Source organism: Microtus ochrogaster, unplaced genomic scaffold, assembly GCF_000317375.1.
Source record: "Microtus ochrogaster isolate Prairie Vole_2 unplaced genomic scaffold, MicOch1.0 UNK77, whole genome shotgun sequence".
Taxonomy (NCBI): domain Eukaryota; kingdom Metazoa; phylum Chordata; class Mammalia; order Rodentia; family Cricetidae; genus Microtus; species Microtus ochrogaster.
Window position 1 is genome coordinate 87035 of NW_004949175.1, and position 21519 is coordinate 108553.

Consider the following 21519-nt stretch of genomic DNA (forward strand, 5'->3'; position numbering starts at 1 on the left):
TCATGCAAGCAACACATATTCAATCTTAGCTGTGGCGGAGACTTTATTTAATTGTGTTATATGAGCCCAGAGGTTTTCTTGTGCTGGTTTCATTTTATTTTAGTTCCAGGAATCTTTATATTTCTCTCTATATTTCTTCTATGACTTATTCATCATCATGTTCTTCAATATTTATGAGTTTGTTTGATTACTAGGGATTCCTTTGTTATTGATGTAAGTTTATTACATTGTGGTCAGAAAAGATACATAGAATTATTTCAATTTTTCTGAATTTGTTTATGTTCAGAGTCAGATTTTAACTAAACTAGAATTACATATTCTTTCCTTTTTCCTTTTCTTCCACCAGCTTCGTTCGAAGACCCTCCCTTCAACACATGCCATACACCTCATTCTCAATTTTATAGTCTATATTTCATTGATTTTCATTATAATTTCATATATATATTATGTGCACAAATATATAAATACAAGTGCTGAATGTATTGTTGTTATTTGTGTGTATGTGTCTTTAGAGCTTACTATTGTGTATCAGATCACCAATATGGGTCTCTTCTATGTGAGAGGTTAATTTGTCCTCTCTCAGCTGGTATTTGTTATCTGAAGTTCTTTGTTTATGGGTGTGGTACAGCCATATCTGGTGAGAATACAAAAGTCATAAGAGTATACTCCATGACCCATTGGCTTTACCCCTAAAATGCATGGATGGTTCAACATACAAAGTCAATTAGTGTAATGGGCTATATAAACAGACTTCAGGACAAAAATTACACGATCATCTCCATAGACGTGGGGGAGAGGGGGTAAAACATACTTTCACAATAAAGGTCCTAGAAAATGGATGTCTGTCAGGGATATGCACCAACATAATAAAAGATATGTATGACAAACAATATCATCCTGAAAAGAGAAAAGCTTGAAGCAATCCCACTGCAACGAGCAGACAGGGACATCTACTCTCTGCATCCTTTTCAACATTGTGCTCAAAGTACTTGCTGAGGCACTAAGAGAAAAGAAGGAAATTAAAGTATACAAATAACAAACAAAGAAGCCAAACTCCCTGCTTTCAGATGACATGACACTATACATTGGAGATGCCAAAAATTCCTCTCGAAAACTTCTAGAAGTGATAAATCAATTCCGCAACCTTGCAGAATAAACAACCCACATCCACAAATCAATAGCTTTTCTATTGAACAAGAATATTAAGAAGGAGATCATAGACACACTCCCATTCACAACAACCTCAAAGGAAATAAAATATCTGGAAGTAAACCTAGCCAAAGAAGTCCAGTACTTCCACAATGAAAATTTAGACCTCTGTAGAAAGAGAGAAAGGTACTAGGAAATAGAAAGACATCCCTCTCATGGATTAGTAGAATTAATATTGTGAAAATGATCAAATTACCAAAAGGTGCTTACAGATTCAAATCAACCCCAATCAAAATCCACATCTTATGGTTTACAAATTACATATATATATATATATATAATTAAAATAAATAAAATACTATCCTAACATTCATACAAAATCACACACACAAATAAAACAGGTGTGTGTGTGTATATATATATATATATATATATATATATATATATATATATATAATTAAAATAAATAAAATACTATCCTAACATTCATACAAAATCACACACACAAATAAAACAGATAACCAAAACAATCCTAAGCAAAACAATGTTGAAGAGATTACCATGCCAGATCTTAACATATATTATAGAAGCATAGCAACATAAGCAACATGGCACTGGCACAAAGTGAATGTGTAGACTAATAAGCAAAAATCAGACCCAAACATCAGCATGCACAGCTTCAGTCAATTAATATTTGACAGGGATGCCAAAAGCATAAGCTGGAGGAAAAAAAAATGTCTTCAAGAAATGGTGATGAGAAATTGGATGTCCACATGTGGAAAAATAAAATGGACCCATTGTCTATCACCTTGAACACACACACACACACACACACACACACACACACACACACCACTGAATCCAAATGGATCAAAGCCTTGGAACTGAAACCCTGAAACTGCTAGAGAATATAGGCAGAACCCCCATGCTATCTGTGTAGAAAAGGACTTTCCAAATGGACTCCATTTGTTCAAGCCAATAATGGACAAATGAAACTTCATAAAACTAAAAAGATTTTGCACAACTAAAAAAAATTCCCAGTAAAGAGGAAGTACAGTTGCTGGAAGCCTCGCTCCAGGTAGGTTCAATGGCCTGGGATAATGTGTGAAGTTGGCACTGTTGTTCAAACAAGTGGCCCTGAATAGCCTAGGCCATTTTTATTTATACAATTTCAATGGTTTGGTCGGACAGTTTTACAATAAGTTTTGTTTCCTTTAGTTTCTAAAAATACTTACAATTACCAGTTTGTTCCTTTGCTTCTTTTCCCTTCCACCCCCCAACTTTTCCACCCATAACCATTACCTACTTGATCTATAGCTCTAAAACTAGAGGCATAAGCAGTGCTGCAAGCCACAAAGGGAGTTTTCTAACTCTGCACACCTACAGGTAGAACCGTTTGCCCAACTGACAGCATTTGCAGTTACAGCATCATGCAGAATGAGAGACATTTTTGTCTCTAGTGATTAATATTTCCATCTGGTGAGGTCTAGATTCTCACAACCAACTCACCACTGAAGCTGGATCAATCCATCCTACAATCTGTGCTACTCCGACTCCTCTGGGGATATGCCAGTTTTTTTTCCTTTATTCTATAAGCATCATAACTTGAAAACTTACTCTTAATAGCTGGCACTATTTATCCCTTGTGTTCATGTCCTTCTCCCTTAAGTTCTTGGGGTTTGGCACAGTTATTAGCATTGAGAGAACCGAGGGCTTCTGATTCTACTTCACCATCTCTAGACTGTTCCCATTAACTCCTGACATCGCTGATTTATTAGCATTTCTCCAAGACTCTTGTCATTAAAATCATCCTTCCCAGAAAAATTATGTAAATATGTAATATTAAACTTCGTGGGCTACTGTGACTCTTTTGGGATAGTTAGAGGGTGCATTGGAAAGGACACATCCTTTTCTTAAAAGCCTGAATCCATGGTCACACCTGAAACATTGAAGGCTTTAGGAGCAGAATCAGAAGTCGCTGTCTAGAGCCCAGCCCATTTTGGGTGGTGCCATCCCTGGGTTGGTAGTCCTGGGTTCTATAAGAAAGAAGGCTGAGGAAGCCATAATGAGCAAGTCAGTAAGCACCACTCTTCCTTGGCTTCTGCATCAGCTTCTGCCTCCAGTATCCTGCTCTGTTTGAGCTCTTTCCTGATTTCTTTTGATAATGAACAGTGTTGAATGTGTAAGTCAAATAAACATTTTCCTCCCCAAATTTCTTTAGTCATGATGTTTAGTAGCAGCAATAGATATCCAAACTAAGACATCTGGTGATAGTGATGAAGTTTTTGTTTTGTTTTGTTTTGTTTTGAGGCAAGACAGAAAGTATGTTACAGTTGATATTGATAGAATGACATCTCAATTATATCAACCTATTGTTGGACCCTGAAGTCCAATTACCAAGGAGGAGTTGCCCCAAGAGACCACTCTCACACCGCAGTTGATGTAAAAGCAAGAGGACTTAATTCTGTCGTGACAGGGTCCTTCAGCATTCAAGAAGCCAAAAGACCCCAAATGACTGTCACAAGCTACTTTTAAAGTAAAAAGCCATAGAAATAAAGGGGAAGCTTGGGGGTTGTTTTTCAACTATTAGGATTGGCTTATTCAAAGGGCTACTAACAATAATTGATCTGAGCCAGGCTGGAGAGCAGTTGCCAGATCAGGCGAGGTAAGAGGGAACATCTGAGGATTACTTTGACCCCCTTTCCAGGGACTGAGTCAAAACATCTGGGGGTTATCTTGTCCCAATTCCAGGAACGGAGCTCTGTTTGGAGAACATCCACAAGGACACAGGGAGATGGAAAGTCCCCAACATTCCAGTACGTGCATGTGTAGTTGTTAGGTTCCCAGGGGACGGAGAAAGTACTAAGGCTGAGAGGCCTCAGAAATGGCCTCAGAGTTGTCCTGGAGTTTACACTATAATCAAACATTTGGCTTTTGTTAGTGGTGTTGTTTTAAATTTTTGTTTCTTTTATTATTTTGAGAGTGTGGTATAATTAAAAAAGTTCCCACTTTCGCCTCTTTCCTCTAAATGTTCCCAGATACCCAGCTTCAAATTACAGCCTCTTTTTTCATTAACTGTTCTTACACACACACACACACACACACACACACACACACACACACACACATTTTTAATTAAAAGTAAATAGATTCTTCTTTTATACAATGCAGCTCAACCAGTGTCCCTCCTTCCACTCCTTCTAGCTCCCTCCTCATTTCCCTTCCTCCCCAAGATCCAATTCCCAACCATTTTCTCTTCAGAAAAGAGCATGCTTCCAAGATAGGACAGACAAACAGGACAAAACAAGATACAATATCAAGCCTGGACAAGACAACCCAATAGGAGGGAAAAAGCCCCAAGAACAGGCCAAAGGGTCAGAGATACATCTGCTCCCACTGTTAACTTGGTATTTATGTGGGACTCCTAGCATCCACAACCTGGTGCAGACCTATGCAGGCCCTGTACTTACCGCTTCAGTCTTTGTAAGCCACTGTGAGCCCTGCTTAGTTGATTCAGTGAGCCATATTCTCTTGGTATCCTACATCCCGTCTGACTCCTACATCCCCTGCCCCCTGGATTCTCCAATCTCTAAGAGGAGGGACCTGATAGAGTTCTCAAATTTAGACTTCCTCTCTGTGTAGTGTCTGCCTGACTGTAGGCCTCTGTACCCACTCCCATCTGCTCTTGGTGGAAGCCTCTCTGATAATGACTGGATAAGGAACCAATATAAGAGTATAGCAGAATATCATCAGGAACCATATCATTGTTTGGAGGTTTTATTTGGTTTGGTTTGGTTTTATTTGTTTGTTTGTTTGTCAGTCATGTTTGGCTCTACTCTAGGACTCTGGGCTGTCCAGTCTCCAGTTCCTCCAGTTAAACCAGACATATATGTATTTCTAAATACATAAATACATCCTGCTCAGTCTCTTAACATCACCTGTATGTATGCTTTCAAAGCTGAACATCTGGTACTGATTGGATAAGCAATTATTGTGCTCTTCCCTGAGGAAAACTATTTCCTCACTATCGGCATTCTTTAATTGCCTGTGGTACTTTGTGTAGGGTCAAGGGCTCATGGGATTTCCCCATCCATGTTTGCATAACTTATTGTTGTTGTCCTTGTTCAGCTCATGTTTATACAAACACATTGTTGACAATTTATGTATCTAGCTTCTGACTTTATTAAAAGACACAGTCTCACAGCAAATTTCCTGTTCCTCTGTCTCTTAACAATCTTTCCACCCTCTCTTCTACAATGTTCCCTGATCCTTAGATGCAGCATTTTTATTGTGCATGAAGACTGTAATCTACAACTCCATAATTTGCTTGACTGCATTTTTCTAGAAGGGTCTCCTGCATCTAAGGCAAAGAAATTTCTTTTTTTTTTTTTTTTTTTTTTTTGATGAGAGATGAAGACTATTGTTGCAGGAGGTCCTTCCGCTCCTCCAGCCAATAGCCACTGAGATACCAGCCCATTGGGGCATGGTCTCTCTCTTTTAAAAAGCGGCCACTCTCTCTCTCTCTTTGCTTCCTGCTCTGTTTCTGGCGACTAGACTCCTTTCTGATTGCGCAGAGGGCTGTTGTCTGGGACGGTGATCTGTAAGTTTTTTCCCCTTTAAACAAATATCACCCTATTAATCATAATTCCAAACTGGTGTGGGATTGTTTGTGATTTACGCCTTCATCTGGTGCCCAACGTGGGGCTCGAACCCACGACCCTGAGATTAAGAGTCTCATGCCCTACCGACTGAGCTAGCCGGGTGGCCAGGAGCCAGGCTGTGGGAAGAGGCCCGCAGCTCTTACTACAGACTATACTTACCTGTAAATCTAAGGAAAGATAGTTAGAGTGTGGTTATGGATTATGCAGCTTAGTAAAGTAATTGTAGGCTGTCCTCCAAGATACCTCACTACACCATTCCTGGGTAGTTGGCTAGGTTTCCTGTACCAGGCTTCCTTCTTGTTGAGTGGGCCTGAAGTCCAATTAGAGAGCTGTTGGTTACTGCTAAGGTGTATGTGCCACTATTGCATTCCTTGACTTACTGTGTTATGCTGGTCCTTGTGGTTAAGAGGCATCATAGCTAGGTAGAACCATTGGTTGTTTCCCTCTTTTGGAAGGTTTCGTGGTTCCTTCTGGTACTGTGTATGAAAGGCAGTATTTAGGTAAGAGGCTTCCTGGTTAGTTCCAGCTCAAAGGCCTCTCTGCCCTGTATCTGAAGTGCATGGTGTTCTCAGAAACATAGACTTAGTGTCTGCCTCTGTGGGGAAACCAAAGGCAATAGCAATAGTTTATAATGGTTTGAGTCTCTTGAGCAACCCTGACTAGTTTCCTATTCCTGGTGCTGGGGTTTTATTAGGTGGCTGCAGGGGCCATAGAAGTATAAAGCATATGGCAACTGATGATTCAAGTGTCAACCCACCAGACTCTGGTGGAGATAATCCTGTCTACCAAGGCTTACAGGACCACTGACTCTGAAAACCAACTGCCTGTAATTTCTCTCATGGGCCACTTTATTTCTTCCCTAAGAATAGCTTTGGGTGTATTCCTACTGCTTATGTGTTTATCTCATGAAAATATTCCATCTGATAGGCATATATATCTGTGGACAGTCAGGAAGATGACTTTTCAACATTTGTGTGTATAATTTTGATATATAGAAAATATACTAGAATACGTTTCATAACTTCTATTGTCCCATGAGGACTGTAGTCACTGAAAAGCCTGCCTTGTTCCTTTGCACAGATTAATTGCACACAATTAGCTCACTTTCACCTCAGAGCAAGTTCAAACTAGACTAAAGGCTTTTTGTAAATAGATCGTGAGTTTAAAACTTTACAGCTATGCATAGGTCAGAGTTGCAGGTGTCCAACCAGGTTGCTACACAAAGCACCCTAAGAGAAGCATGCCAATTCTTCGCTTGCCAGTCTGCTGACAATAGACCTATGTCTCAAAGTTTGTCACTGGAAACTGTGTCCCCCTCCCAGTCTGGTCACAGTCTTACTCCTGAAACCTTGAAATCCTTGTGTTGCCATGGTAAATCACTCAGCTCCTTATTCACTTACCCTAAGAATGTACTTTTGAGCAATGAGAGGTAACTCTTGTAGTTTTCTTAGTTGCTCCAAGCCTCCTGAAAAGGAAAGTTTTTAGGCTAGAAGAGGAGAAACTAGGAGGAATTAGAATTAGGACAGGAGAATTAGAACAGAGGCAGAACAATAAAAAGACATTACTGGAACAGCATGTAGGTGAGCCTTTCCCTCAGAGTAAGAGCGATTCTAAGTTTCCCTTTCCTCTGCTGGGGCTTCTGACCTGAACTCTGGAAGACAGTTTTGGGGAGCAGGCCTCCCAAGCTATCAATAGGTGGCCTTTGGCTCTTGTCCACCAGAAGAGAGAATTTTATTTCAAAAATGTATAAATGTTTATACATAGAATTGCATGTATTATAGATTTTCTAAGGTAAATAGTTAATAGTAAATTTGTTATGATTTTTCCAGACTTCCGTGCTGATATTTTTAACCTCTGCCATCTTCGTGTTTATCTTCTTCATCCTCCCTAATTGAACTTCCCCTGTGTCTTAGTTAGGGTGACTGTTGCTATAGTGAAATATCATGACCAAAGCAACTTGGGGAGGAAAGGTTTATTCAGCTTATGGTTACACAGCACAGTTCCTCATAAAAGGAAGTCAGGACAGAAACTCAAGCAATGAAGGGGATCTAGAAACAGGAGCTGATTGCAGAGGGCATGGAGAGATGCTGCTTACCGGTTTGCTCCTCATTGCTTTCTCAGCATGCTTCTTATAAAACCCAGGACCAACAGACCAGGAGGTGGCACCACCCACAATGGGTTGGGCCCTCCCCAAGCAATAACTAATTTAAAAATGCCCTACAGGCTTGCCTACAATGCTTCTTATGGAAGCATTCTTTTTCAGTTGAGGGTACCTTCTCTCGGATGACTTCAGCCTGTGTCAAGTTGATATAAAATTGGTCAGCACAGCTTGTTTTTCCCATTTCTCCCACTAGATCAGACGTACCCTGCTATTTCCCTCTCTGCTGCTTCCACCACCCACCACTGTGGAAATGGCCCCTTTGTATTTTGTTTCTTCTGTATTTATTCCAGGGTATGTACTCACATCTGAAGATTTGGAATGAGGAGTCTCCAAAAGAGAGAACATGTGCCATTATCTTTCTCTTCTGGGTTAGTTCACTCAATATGATCTTTTCTGGTGCCAATCACTTACCTGCAAAATTTGTGGCTTCATTTTGATTTACAGCTGAAAGGAATCCACTTGTGTGCAAATACCACTTTTTTATTTTCCATCTGCCAACTGAAGGACATTTAGGTTATTTCCATTTCCTGCCCTGTGAATAGAGCAACAATAAACATGGCTGAACAAGTGTCTGCTGAATAGGATTGCAAGTCCTTTGGGCATAGGAAGTGGCATATCTGGGTCATGGGATATTTTTATTTCTTTGAGAACCGATCTTCACAGTGGCTGCACCAGTTTGAAATGCATGGAGCGAGGGTTCCATTTCCCCTGTATTCCCTCCAGCACTGTTAGCAGTTGTTTTGTTAATTTTTGCCATTCTGACTGACCTAAGATGAAATCTCAGAACTTTTGATTTGCATTTACCTAATTGGTAAGGACAACGATCATTTTTTGAGGATATTTGTTAGTCTTTGTTCCCCTTCTTTTGATAGCTCTCTGTTCAAGTCCCAGTTTTATTTGTCATAGGCCGTCTTTTATTTACTCTTTTTTGTGGGTTTTTTAATTGTTATTTTTTGTTTGTTATAGTTCTTTACATATATACGTATACATCCTTGGTCAGATGTATACAGCTGGCAAAGACTCATTCCCATTATCTGTTCTTCCCCCTTATTTGGTTGTTTCTTTAGCTCTGCAGACACTTTTTACTTTTCTGAGTAAACACTTGGTAAACAGCATTTACCAATTGTTGGCCTTCATTGATATATAAATGGAGTCCTATTTTCAGACAGTCATTTCCTATGTCTATATCATGTAGGATTCTGCCTGTGTTTTCTTCTAGAAGTTTCAGTGTTTCTGTTTATAGGCTTAGGTCTTCGATCCTTTTGGGTGTGTGTGTGTGTGTGTGTGTGTGTGTGTGTGTGTGTGTGTGTGACGTGGTAGATGAGGTCCATTCCAGTTTTCTGCATGTGGGCATCCAGCTTCCCCAACACCACAGTTGAAGATGCTTTGTTTTACACAACATACGTTTCTGTAATCTTGTCGCATTGGTCTTCGTGTCTGTTTTTGTGCTATTTTCATTACTGTGGCTCTGTAATACACATAAGACTTGAATGGCAATCCCACCAACATTGTTCTTTTTGCTCAGGATTGCTTTGGTTATTCTGGGATCTTTTGTTGTTCCATATGAGATTTAGGTTAGTTTCTTTCTTTCTATTTCTGTGAACATTGAGAAATGGAGATGGGATTAATTCTACCAATACAAGAGCATTTTTCATTTTCTAGTGCCTTTCTCTCTTTCTTCAGAAGTTTAAAGTGTTGGTTGTAGAGGTCTTTGTCTTCCTTGGTTAGGGTTATTCATAGATAATTCCATTTTCTTTGAGGCTGCTGTGAATAGGAGCAGGGAAGGTTCAACATACACAAGTCAATAAATATAATAAACCACAGAAATGGTCAAATGGACAAAAAAATCACATGATTATCTCAATAGATGCAGCAAAAGCCTTTGACAAAAGGCAACATGCCTTCAAGACTAAATTCCTAGAGAAAGTGAGATTGGAGGGAACACACCTTGAGGGAGTGTTTCTGGAATAAGCACTCTGACACCAGTGAGGGAGCAAAGGAGATGTCAGGCTTGGACTGAAGCCAGGATATCATTAAAGTCCTTGAGTCCAGGTCCAGTTTGCATTCTCATTTTATCCTCTAAACCACAGGGGAGGCAGGGAAGAAAGAAAGGTTTTAGAGAAGTCTATGTGGCCACCATCAGGTTGTTAAGGACAATGACCCATTATTTTAGCTATTACTAAGAAAGGTTTTAGAGAAGTCTATGTGGCCACCATCAGGTTGTTAAGGACAATGACCCATTATTTTAGCTATTACTAAGAAAGGTTTTAGAGAAGTCTATGTGGCCACCATCAGGTTGTTAAGGACAATGACCCATTATTTTAGCTATTACTAAGAAAGGTTTTAGAGAAGTCTATGTGGCCACCATCAGGTTGTTAAGGACAATGACCCATTATTTTAGCTATTACTCTCGGTCATTCTGTTCCAGGCAGCAATAAAGTCACACTTGGCAAAGAGGCAATACAAGCAGTGCTTACGTATATCAATAGATCAGTATCTAACAATTGGTCTTTTCTGCTTTATTCTATTTTACTTCAATGGAATGATAAGCTATATATACGAGACCCTCAGCCAACATTAACCTAACCTGAGAAAAACTAGAAGCAACTTCACTAAAGTCAGGAGTGAGACAAGGATGACCCTATCCCCAGTTCTTTCAAATATTGTGCATGAAGCACTAGTAGGAGTCAATAAGGTAAAAGCAGATAATTAAAGGGATACCTGTCGGGAAAGAAGTCAAGCTAACACTTCTTACAGATGCATTAGATGCCCCAAATTCATACCAGAAAACTTCTAGAAACAATAAATGCAGCAGTGTGGCGAGATACAGAAGCCACTTGCACAAATCGATAGCTTTTCTATGCATCAACAACAAACATACAGAGAAATCAATCATTTGTCTTTAATTACCTGTTAGGGCACACAGAGAGCGCTTCTATCACACACCATGCTGAAAAACCAGCCTGTTGTATTAAGAGCCTCTGGTCCCATGCCGCTTCTTTCCACTGAATCAACTTAAGGAACTCTTGGTGGTTATTCTTTTTTTATTTTTATTTTTTTTTTGATTTTTCGAGACAGGGTTTCTCTGTAGCTTTGGGGCCTGTCCTGGAACTAGCTCTTGTAGACCAGGCTGGCCTCGAACTCACAGAGATCCGCCTGCCTCTGCTTCCCGAGTGCTGGGATTAAAGGCGTGCGCCACCACCGCCCGGCCGGTGGTTATTCTTGGCTGTCAACTACATCTCGAATTGACTACAAACCCAAGCACCTGGGCATACCCATGAGGGGCTTTTCTTGAATGGATGACCCACCTTAAATCAAGATCATTTGAGGTAGGAAGATCTGCCTTAAACCCAGATCACTTAGGATTGGAAGACCCGTCCTAAATCCGGGTCACACCTTCTCATGGCAACCTATATAAAGAACATGGGAGAAGCTTCTGTCTTCTGCCTGTTTGCTTATCTGCCTGCTGCTGAGGCATCTCTTCACTGGTATTGGAACCCAATTCTTTGGAATTTTGAAGCATACTGTGACCAGCTGAGACATCATGTTTCATGATAGCGGCCGCGATCGGCCGGACCGGAACGCCTGGCGAAGCCGCTGGACCTGACGCCCCATGGCTGGGCTGCTGAGAACGCGGAGCGGGGTAGGTGTGGCCGCACAGTCCCGGCGACGCGCTGACTGCACCCAGGCTCACCCTGGCCACCCGCCTACCGGCCCAGACCAGGCCTCCAGGTAAGCCAGTGACCGAACAGATACTGTATTCTTGGAATTTCTACTGGGAGACAGCCCTTGCTAAACTAGCTGGACCACAGTCTAAAGCCACTCGAATGAATTAATAAATTAGTAAATAAAATAATAGATATATAATGAATTACATGAAATTACAGATAAAATATATTTTATGCACGTACATACATACATGCATACGTGTGTGTGTGTGTGTGTGTGTGTGTGTGTGTGTGTGTGTAGAGGGAACGGGAGAGAGAGATTCACTCTCACAGTTATGATCCTCTAGAGAACTGTGACCAATACATTGGCTAGCAGGCATTGGATCAGATCTTATCGAAACTCCCAATTAAGAAGGAGTCTCACATTCACCAAGTGAGCACTAAAAGCAGGGGTCAGCAATATTTCACCTACTGGCCAAGTTAGATGCAGCTTAAACTAAATGGTTTTTAAGTTACCTAAGAACTGAGTGTGGAAGAATATCTCACAGAGACCATACATAACCCATAAAGCCTAAAAGAATAAATATTATCTGGGCTTTTTTTTTTTTTACAAAAACAAAACCCAACTGTAGTGACACCTGATTTACACAGTGTGTACTGAAGTAATCGGGTCTGTCATCCCACGTGCCTTCCGTATAGACAGTGGGTTTGCCCGTCTGCCTGCCTGCAGCCCATCCAGCCCATCCAGCATTCACATGCTCTCCCATATCCTGCCCGGTGCTTCAATGTCTTGGCTTTGGGAGTACCTACCTCTGTTGTCAGAGAGGTAGAGGCTCAGTTTGAGTCATGTTCTTTATTCTTTTCTCTTGCAGGAAAAAGCGTCAAAATAAAGCATGGGAAACGGCTTGAACTTGGGCACCCAATGGAGAGGAAAACACTGGGAGTCAACAAAAGGAACTTTTCATCAACTCGGAGGCTAAGGATACCGGTCCTGCTGAAGACATCGGATCCTGTTCCGGGGTGGGATAAGCATGTGGAAGCATAGCATCTTCCCAAATTCAAGTCTCTAAATAAAATAGTGTGATGACAAAAAAAATTTTAAGAACTCTTGCTAGACACAACTATGAACCCAGCACTTGGGAGGCTGATGAAGGAGGATGCTAACTAAATTCAACACCTGCATCGCAGGACAGTGTTGCAAAAACAAAACAAAAAAGACTCTGGCACTCCTGTAGGTTTTTGTCAATCCAATAGAAGTCAGAGTCATCGGGAAAGAGGTAGTTTCAGTTGAGAAAACGTTTCCATCAGGCTAACCTCTAGGCAAGTCTGTGGGGCGTTTATGGTGAATCTGTGAAGGCCCAGCCAGCCGTGGGCAGTTCCACCCCTGGGCGGTAGGTGGTGCTGCAGTGTATTAAAAAAAAAAGCAATCTGAGCCAGTGCGGGAACAAGCCAGGAAGCAGCACTCCTTGGCCTGGGCTTCTGTTCCCAGCTGAGGTCCCTGGCACCCCTTCTTGAAGAATGAAAGGGATGAGGATGAGTAAGCCAAATTAACCCTTTCTTCCCCGCCCTGCTTTTGGTCAGTGCTTTATCACAGCAGCAGATACAAAACTAGGATTTTGTATTAATTAAGTAATGTTACTCCGGAATGAGAGTATGAACCTGAGAAAAGAAGAAAGGCCAGTCAGTGTTCAAGGCAGCATATTCTATCATAAAAGGAATGGGCCTTTTCTTTGGGTCAAAACCAGCACGCGTGTACACACACACACACACACACACACACACACACACACACGACAATGCTGATGGCAGTGTCCCTAAACAGAAGGATGCTGACCAGGAAACAGGATTATCATTAGGTAAACAGAAGCAAACATTCAGCCTTCCTCAGTAATCGTGTAAGACAGGCTTCCGTTTAATAGGAACCTCTCCCAGTGCTCCCCAGAGGACATCTAGTTCCTGGTTAAACTGAGCATTCTGGGTCTTCCGGAAGACCCACTCTGCTGACTGTCATAGAAACACTCCTTGCTTCTCCTTCAGTTTGCTTTTCTCTTTCTCTCTGCCTGCCCTAGAGACAGCTTTAGCAGTTCGATCTGCAACAAACTGTTCTTTCTCCCTGTGGGGTGTCCTAGTTCTGTCTCACTGTATTCTTGCTTACAATTTTGGGATCCAAAAGAAAATTTAGGTTTCCTTCCTAATACTACCAATAAGGGGCAGTCATGTAATCTCCATGTGTCAGGCAGATTGTTTGAGTTACTTGCTTAATATAGATTTTATAGGGGGTCTGACAGGCATCAGTGGAAGGTGGTGCTTTTATATTAAGTTCTATTTTCAAAGTTCCCTGAGCTAGGTGTGGTAACACAGGCCTGTATCACAGAACTTGGGAGTCAGAGGCAGGGAATCATAGATCCAAAGCCAGCTTGGTATACACAGCAAGATACTGTCTCAGAACCACCAAAAAGAAAAGGCTTGAGGGACCAAAGAGTAGTATTTGCAAATTTCCAGAAGTGAAAAACTTCTCTCTCTCTCTCTCTCTCTCTCTCTCTCTCTCTCTCTCTCTCTCTCCCCCCCCCCCCCCTTCTGCATTGTCTCCTTTGCTTCTCCCTCTGTAAGCAATGCTGTCCTGAGAATCAAAGATGATCACACCTCCACACTTTTCACCTCTGGGTATGGCACACACCACAGTGGCACAGGTTGATTGTAGAAGGAGCTGTGGGTTGCATTCCTGCTGCCCTGCTCCCAGCCGCCTGGCTAGCTTATGCCCCGAAATAACAACACACAAACTGTATTCATTTAAACACTGCCTGGCCCATTAGCTCTAGTTTCTTACTGGCTAATTCTCATATCCTGATCAACCCTTCTTTAATAATCTGTGTAGCACCAGTCTTACCCGGAAAGATTCAGCATGTCTGACCTGGAGGCTTGCTTCATCGCATCTGCCCCCAGAGAGGAGAGCTATTGAGTCTGAGCTCACTTCCTCTTCCTCCCAGCATTCTGTTCTGTTTACTCCACCCACCTAAAGGCTGGCCTATCCAATGGGCCAAGGCAGTTTCTTTATTAGCCAATGACCTTCCTCCATCAGTTGATCTTTTATCACTACTGGTTCATCCTTTTTTTTCTCTTTTCTTTCTTTCTTTTTTTTTGTTTTGTGTTTGTTTGTTTGTTTGTTTGTTTTTTAGACAGAGTTACTCTGTAACTTTAGATCCTGTCCTGGAACTCACTCTATAGACCAGACTGGTCTTGAGCTCACATCTTGGGTATCAAAGACAATACAATATAACTGATTAAGATAATTTTTTTGACAAGTAACCCAGGAAACTCTTGCTCCATGTTACAAAGACAGGATGGTTTCAATACTATAGGAATAGGCGAGCCTCTAATGCAGCCATTATCAACCTGTGGGGCGTGACACCTTTGGGGTCACATACCAGATATCCTGCATATCAGATATTTGCAGTATGATCCAAAGCATAGCAAAATTACAGTATGAATAGAAACAAGATGATTTTATGGTTGGGCCTCACCACATGAGGAACTGCATTAAAGGGTCACAGTGTCGGGAAGGCTGAGAACCACTGCAATTGCTTAGCTTCTCCCACCGCTTGCATGGCCCACCATAGATCACCATGGATCACCGGAAGCCAGGAAGAGTCACACCTCACCAACTTCAACATTCTTGGAGGAACAAAGTAGATGACCCAACATCCATATTGTTCTTAGATGACTCCAGACATGAGCCTCCACCCCTTAAACTTAATGGATGGAAAAACTCGGATTACCAAAGGAAAAGAAAGGTCCTCCTCCCAGGGAATCATGTCATCTTCTCTGGTAGGCACTCAGGTCCTGTTCTTGAGTGCAAAAGCATGTGACTTGGGGACAGTGACGGGAACACCCTGGAAGGAACACCCTGCAACTCCACCAGACATCTCAGAACAATTTCCAGTACACTATCTGAAAGACTAGAACCCAGGCTTGCAAGATGTAACCTAGCTTATGTGTCACGGTACTTCACACAAGCCTGACCTATGTCCAATCCCCATGACTTGTGGTAGAAGGAGAGGACTGACCACCAAAATCTGTCCTTGGTTGGTGTAGGAGGTCCTTCTGTCTATGGCTAGCTAGGTTTATGTCAACTGACACAAGCTAAAGACATCTGAGAGGAAGGAACCTCAATTAAGCAAATGCCTTCTTAAGATCAGGCTTCAGGCAAGCTTGTAGGATATTTTCTTAATTAGTGATTGATGGGGAGATGGGGCAGCCCGTTGTGGGCTCCCATCTATAAGAAAGGAGGCTGAGTGAGCTATCGGGAGCAAGCCAGTAAGCAGGATCCCTCCATGGCCTCTGTATGAGCGGCTGCCTCCAGGTTCCTGCTCTCACTGCTTTTGATGATGAAATGTTATATAGACCTGTGAGTGAAACAAACCTTTTCCTCTCCAAGTTGCTTTTGGTTATGGTGTTTTATTACAGCAATAGTAACCCTACTTGGTTAAAGGGCATACAAACAATAACACTCTTATACACACACACACACACACACACACACACACACACACACTAAACAACAGAAAAAGAAAGATATTTTTAATATTCCTTTTTAAATTGTTTCAATCATGTGCCATGCCAACAGATCTCTCCACTCCCAATGCCGTCAGGTCCTATAGAAGAAACCACTCTGATGAAAACCAAAATCAACAGATGCTTAAATATCTTATGCAAATTGGGTTAATATTTGCTTATCCTATGCACATCTTCCCCTATGTTTTAATTCATCTCTCTATGACTCATAATACCTAATATAATGAACATACTTATTATATTGTATTATCTAGGATATATTTGCCAATAAAGTCTGCACACATTCAATACAAATTTATTTTTCTCCGGCCATCCCTTCATCTCTGGGATGGAGCCTACATGATCATGGTGGATGAACTTTTTGCTGTGTTCTTGGATTCTGTTTGAAATGATTTTATTGAGTATTTTTGCATCTATGTTCAGAAGGGAAATTGGTCTGTAATTCTCTTTCTTTGTTGGTGTTGTATTTCAGGTGTGGGTGCTTGTTCACTCGGGTTCAATGAAGAAGTACAGAGGTGCCTCAAGAGTGATTTTAGGCTTTCCAGCTACAGGGTGGATTTGTCTCTATGAACTGAACTTCGAACTCAGCCAGTTGGGCTTCTTTACTGTTCTCCAATTTACACTTTTTTTAAAGGTTTTTTGAGACAGGGTTTCTCTGTGTAGCTTTGGAGCCTGTCCTGGAACTTGCTCTGTAGACCAGGCTGGCCTGGAAATCACAGAGACGCACCTGCCTCTGCCTCCAGAGTGCTGGGATGCAGGTGCCACAACCGCCCACTTCTTCAGTTTACATCTACAGCAAGCTGATTTCCATATCCCCACACATCCTGATGAAGTTTCCAAAGGGACAATGCCAACAAATTGAGTGGAGATGTCTTGTAAAGACCAGTTGGGATCCCAGGATTCTTATAGAATTTTAAAAACATCAGCACCAGAATCCAATAATCCTTCAATCTCAGTCTCATTTAGTTTATATTTATCTTTTAATTTAGGCCTTTTGTCATTGATGACTGTTTGCCAAAATACCTTTTTTTCAGTGCTTCCAAAACTTCTCGTCATATTTACTGGAGCTGCTTTGCCTTTTAAATACAGGCGTAATAACAATTGAAAGATTCTATCACCAGATTCCATTTGCATAGTCTTTTTTACACATGCCATAATTTTGATTTTCCATGGTAGTCTTCATCTGTAATTCCTGGATATACAATAAATCCTTGAGTTATTAGACAGCTTCCTCCAAAAATTATCCCTTGGGTAAGGGGACCATACACCCCCAGTGGCTATCTTATAACAAGGAATTTGTGGAGACAAAGTTAGATGCCTGTCCATTGCCAATTCTAAAGCAAGGCTCCCTGAAGTAGCATGCGTTAATCTCCAGTGCTGAGCCTAGGTTTCCCCTATGGCTCTGTTGATGACAGGAAACTGGTAGCTTGTGTTGTTTGTTCCTGGGCCCACAACTGGGCCTGTCATCCAGTTTCTTGAAGGTAAAGGATTACCATGCATATCTTTCTTTGATCTACATTCATTAGTCCACATTTCCCCACATTTCCAACAAATTCCTGAGGGTTGAAGCTTTCTGTTCTGATTGTTCTCCAAAGAGGTATCCCTTTTTGTAACAGAACAATAACAATCTTTTCTTAAATGTCCCAATTTCCCACAGTGAAAGCATCTTGCACTCTGAGATTTAAGGCCTTTCGCTATAGCTTGTCTAACTATATTAGCATCATAGTCTGTGGATCCGATATCAGCAGTAGCTGTAATCCATTTCTCTAAAGGGTCTCCCAGAGCCTTCAAGGGCCTCATGGCCTTTGACATTCCGTGTTAGCATTCTCAAAAGTCAAAGATTCAATTAAAACGTTTCTAGTATCTGAATCAGCTACTACTCTATATACTGCTGAAGTTAATCTTTGCAAAGAATTAGAGTAGATTTCTCCTGCACTTTGTGTGATTTTTGTGAAAGAGATGGATCTTTTCCCTGGCTCCTCAACCTTATCCCAGGACCTTAATGCTACTAGATGACCCTGCACTGTAGTGGTATTATCAAACTGTATTTATCTTTGTATATTATCATTCTGTCCCTAATATAGACTCCTAATAATTGGCCCTTTACTATATTCACCCTCTGGCCTGAAGATGTTGTTCTGTGGCCTCTGGTCTGATGATGCTGTTCCATAGCCTCTGGTCTGATGATGCTGTTCCATAGCCTCTGGTCTGATGATGCTGTTCCATAGCCTCTGGTCTGCTGATGCTGTTCCATAGCCTCTGGTCTGCTGATGCTGTTCCATAGCCTCTGGTCTGCTGATGCTGTTCTATGGCTGCTACCTCCTTTCTCCACCAAGTAAGCCATTATAATTGAGAACTAGCTTCTAGTATAGCTGCCATGGGACCCTGCCAGTCTTGTGGAATAACACTAAGTAGCCCAGTGATTTAAAACCTGTCTTACACAGGGAGAATGCATCCCATATGCCACTACTTCTCCCTTTAATCTTTTCAGATCTGTCATGACCATAGGTCTCCAATTAATCTGCACATAACCTTGAGGACGTTGATAATTTGCAGGCATTTGCTGCGTAGTAATTGGGAACATCTGAGGTGTCCTTATGACCCGAGGCAACCATTCATCAAATCCATCAACAGGTGGCGCTGTAGGTCCATAACTGAATGTTTCCCTCTCTTCTGCTGGGAAGATTTTTTTTTTATCTCCTTTCTTCCCCTTTTCTTTACTGGGAAGTTTTCTCTTTCCTGTTTTATTCCTTGTCTCAGGAGCGCTTGCATTTCTAAACGTGCAGTAAGCCTTTTGGCCTTTCTGATGTCTAAATCTGTTTCATCAAATGAAGATGGAGGAGAGTCGTCTCCGGCATCTTGGCTTTCCTCGCCTTCACCATCCTCCAAAACAGTGCTCTTATCGACCTGTGAAAGAACATTCTCCTCTGCTGACTGAATGTCTTTCTTTTTACTTTCTTGTTCTACATCAGATGGAGCCTTACGTGACTCTTCCTCCCGTCTGCAATGGCTCCAGAACATTTGAAATTGAATTACTTAAAGACCAAATGTTCAGTGGTGTGGGCTCTCCTCACAGCTCTCAACCCCTGCTTCCATCCTGTCAGTTTTAACTGGACATGAGGTGTTGCCTGAAACCAATGCAGTGCTGGTTAGTGAACCCTGACAGCTCTCTCAGCTCTTTGTCCTTTGCTTTCCCTCCATCTCCTGTAACAGGCATTTTAATAACTGCACACACTGTTGCTCCTGAGATGGGAAGTTTCCCGTGACCCTGCCGATCCTGGTGTCCTCTTACCCTGGGAGCGAACTTTCCTCCAGTCCCCAAGATGTCCGGAATCCTCTGTCCTTTCTCAGGCCTCGTGTTATTTCTTAATCGAGAATTTACATTGGGCTTTGTCCCTTCGGAAAACTCTCAGGCAAGATTCACATAGAGGGCAACAAGACAAGCAAAGGTAACTGCTAACCAAAAGGTGGATTTACGGCTCGGTGCTAGCTGAACCAGACCAGGTATCGCTCAGCGGGAATTCTCCCATCAGCTGTGTCTTTATGTGGCTTGGCTATCTGGGAAAGTGTGGCCTTGGACAATGAATGGACAACATGCTGTCTGCTTCTATTTTGTGGAATAATTTGAGTATTGGTATTAGCTCTTTTGAAAGTCTAGTAGAATTCTATTCTAAAGCCATCTGGCCCTGGGCTTTTTTGGTTGGGAGAATTTAATAACTAAGGTTTCTGTCACTTCCCACCTTTTTCCGGTAGTGGATTACCAAGTCCTGTTCATTCTTTGTGTATTACAAGTGTGGGCCCTGTGCTATGCTTTTTATTCTGCCTTTTGTAGTTCAATAGTCATTGTTTCTGGCAATTTCACTGGAATGAGTTCTTTTTCTGAGATAGGATGTTGGCGCTGTGATACAACTGCCGCTAAGGACTCACGATCCTCTTGTATCAACCTAAGTCGGAGGTTCTCAAGTGGTGGGCAACCCTTGCACAGCTGTCATTTGTAAGATATTTACATTACAATTTGTAACAGTAGCAAGATTACAGCTATGAAGCAGCAATAACGTATTCTATGGCTGGGGGTCAGCACAGCATAAAGAGCTGCGGTCACAGAATTAGGAAGGTTGAGAATTGTTGAGCTAAGTGCTGGGATTGCAGGCCTTAGTTAGCAGCCATGGCCATCTTCCCACACTTTAGGTTTTTAAGGATAGGGTTCCATGTCCATCAGGCTGGTCTTGAACTCTTTGTAATCGGAGATGACCTTGAATTCCTGATCATTCTGTGTTGAAGGAGCTGTGGGCTGTGTTCCTACCACCCGGCTCCTGGCTGCCTGGCTAGCTTATGCCCCAAAATAATTACATGAAAACTGTATTTATTTAAACACTGCTTGGCCCATTTCTATTAATGTGTGTAGCACCACAAGATGGTGACTTACCAGGAAGATTCTAGCCTAGTCCATCTTGGGTCGGAGTTTCATCATGTCTGACCCGGAGAGGAGCAGCATGGCGTCTGCCGCACTTCCCTTCCTCCCAGCATTCTGTTCTGTCTACTCCACCCACCTATGTTCTGACTTATCAGGCCAAGCAGTTTCTTTATTAATTAACCAATGAAATTGTGGCTACTCCTACCTCAGTTTCCCACATGCCAGAATTACAGGTTTTATGCCTGGCTGGTTTTGCAATATATTCTTACCTAGCAATTTTTCTCTGGGATTATCTTCCCCTGGACATTCAGCTAGCTGCCTAATGTCACATAGATGAGGTTTAGGCTAAACACAACCACAACCAATCATGAAGAGGTTGTGTGTGCTTCCTCAGGACCTTGACAGAGTTAGTTGTGACAAAGTAGTTGCCAAGCTTAGAATTTTAGTACCTTACCCTTTGAGAATACATCTGCTAATCCCAGCTCCATTTGACCCTCTGTGCTGCAGCTGACCCCTCTGATTTCCTGGTTCTCTAACCACAGTGCCTACCCTCAACAGAGAGCAGATCGTCTCTTGTACCATGGCAGTCACAGGAGGGCTGTGGGGCTAGTGATGGACATAATGCTTTCTCCAGAGTGTGGGCAGAACGGGGTCATGGGAGGGTGTCTATGGTGTGTCTTCTGTTTAAGGGAAAGTAGCCACTATTTCTGCACTTGATTCAAGCTTGTGGGGTGCTTTCCTCCCTTCTCGGGAAGGTGAGTAGTAACTACTAGCCCTTCCCCTGGTCATGGTGAGACCAGGCCAAGGTGCAGGAAGCTCTGTGCGTGCTCGGCAACATCACAATCATGACAGAGGCATGGGCCTCCTGGAGCACGTGTTTGATCATTTCTACAA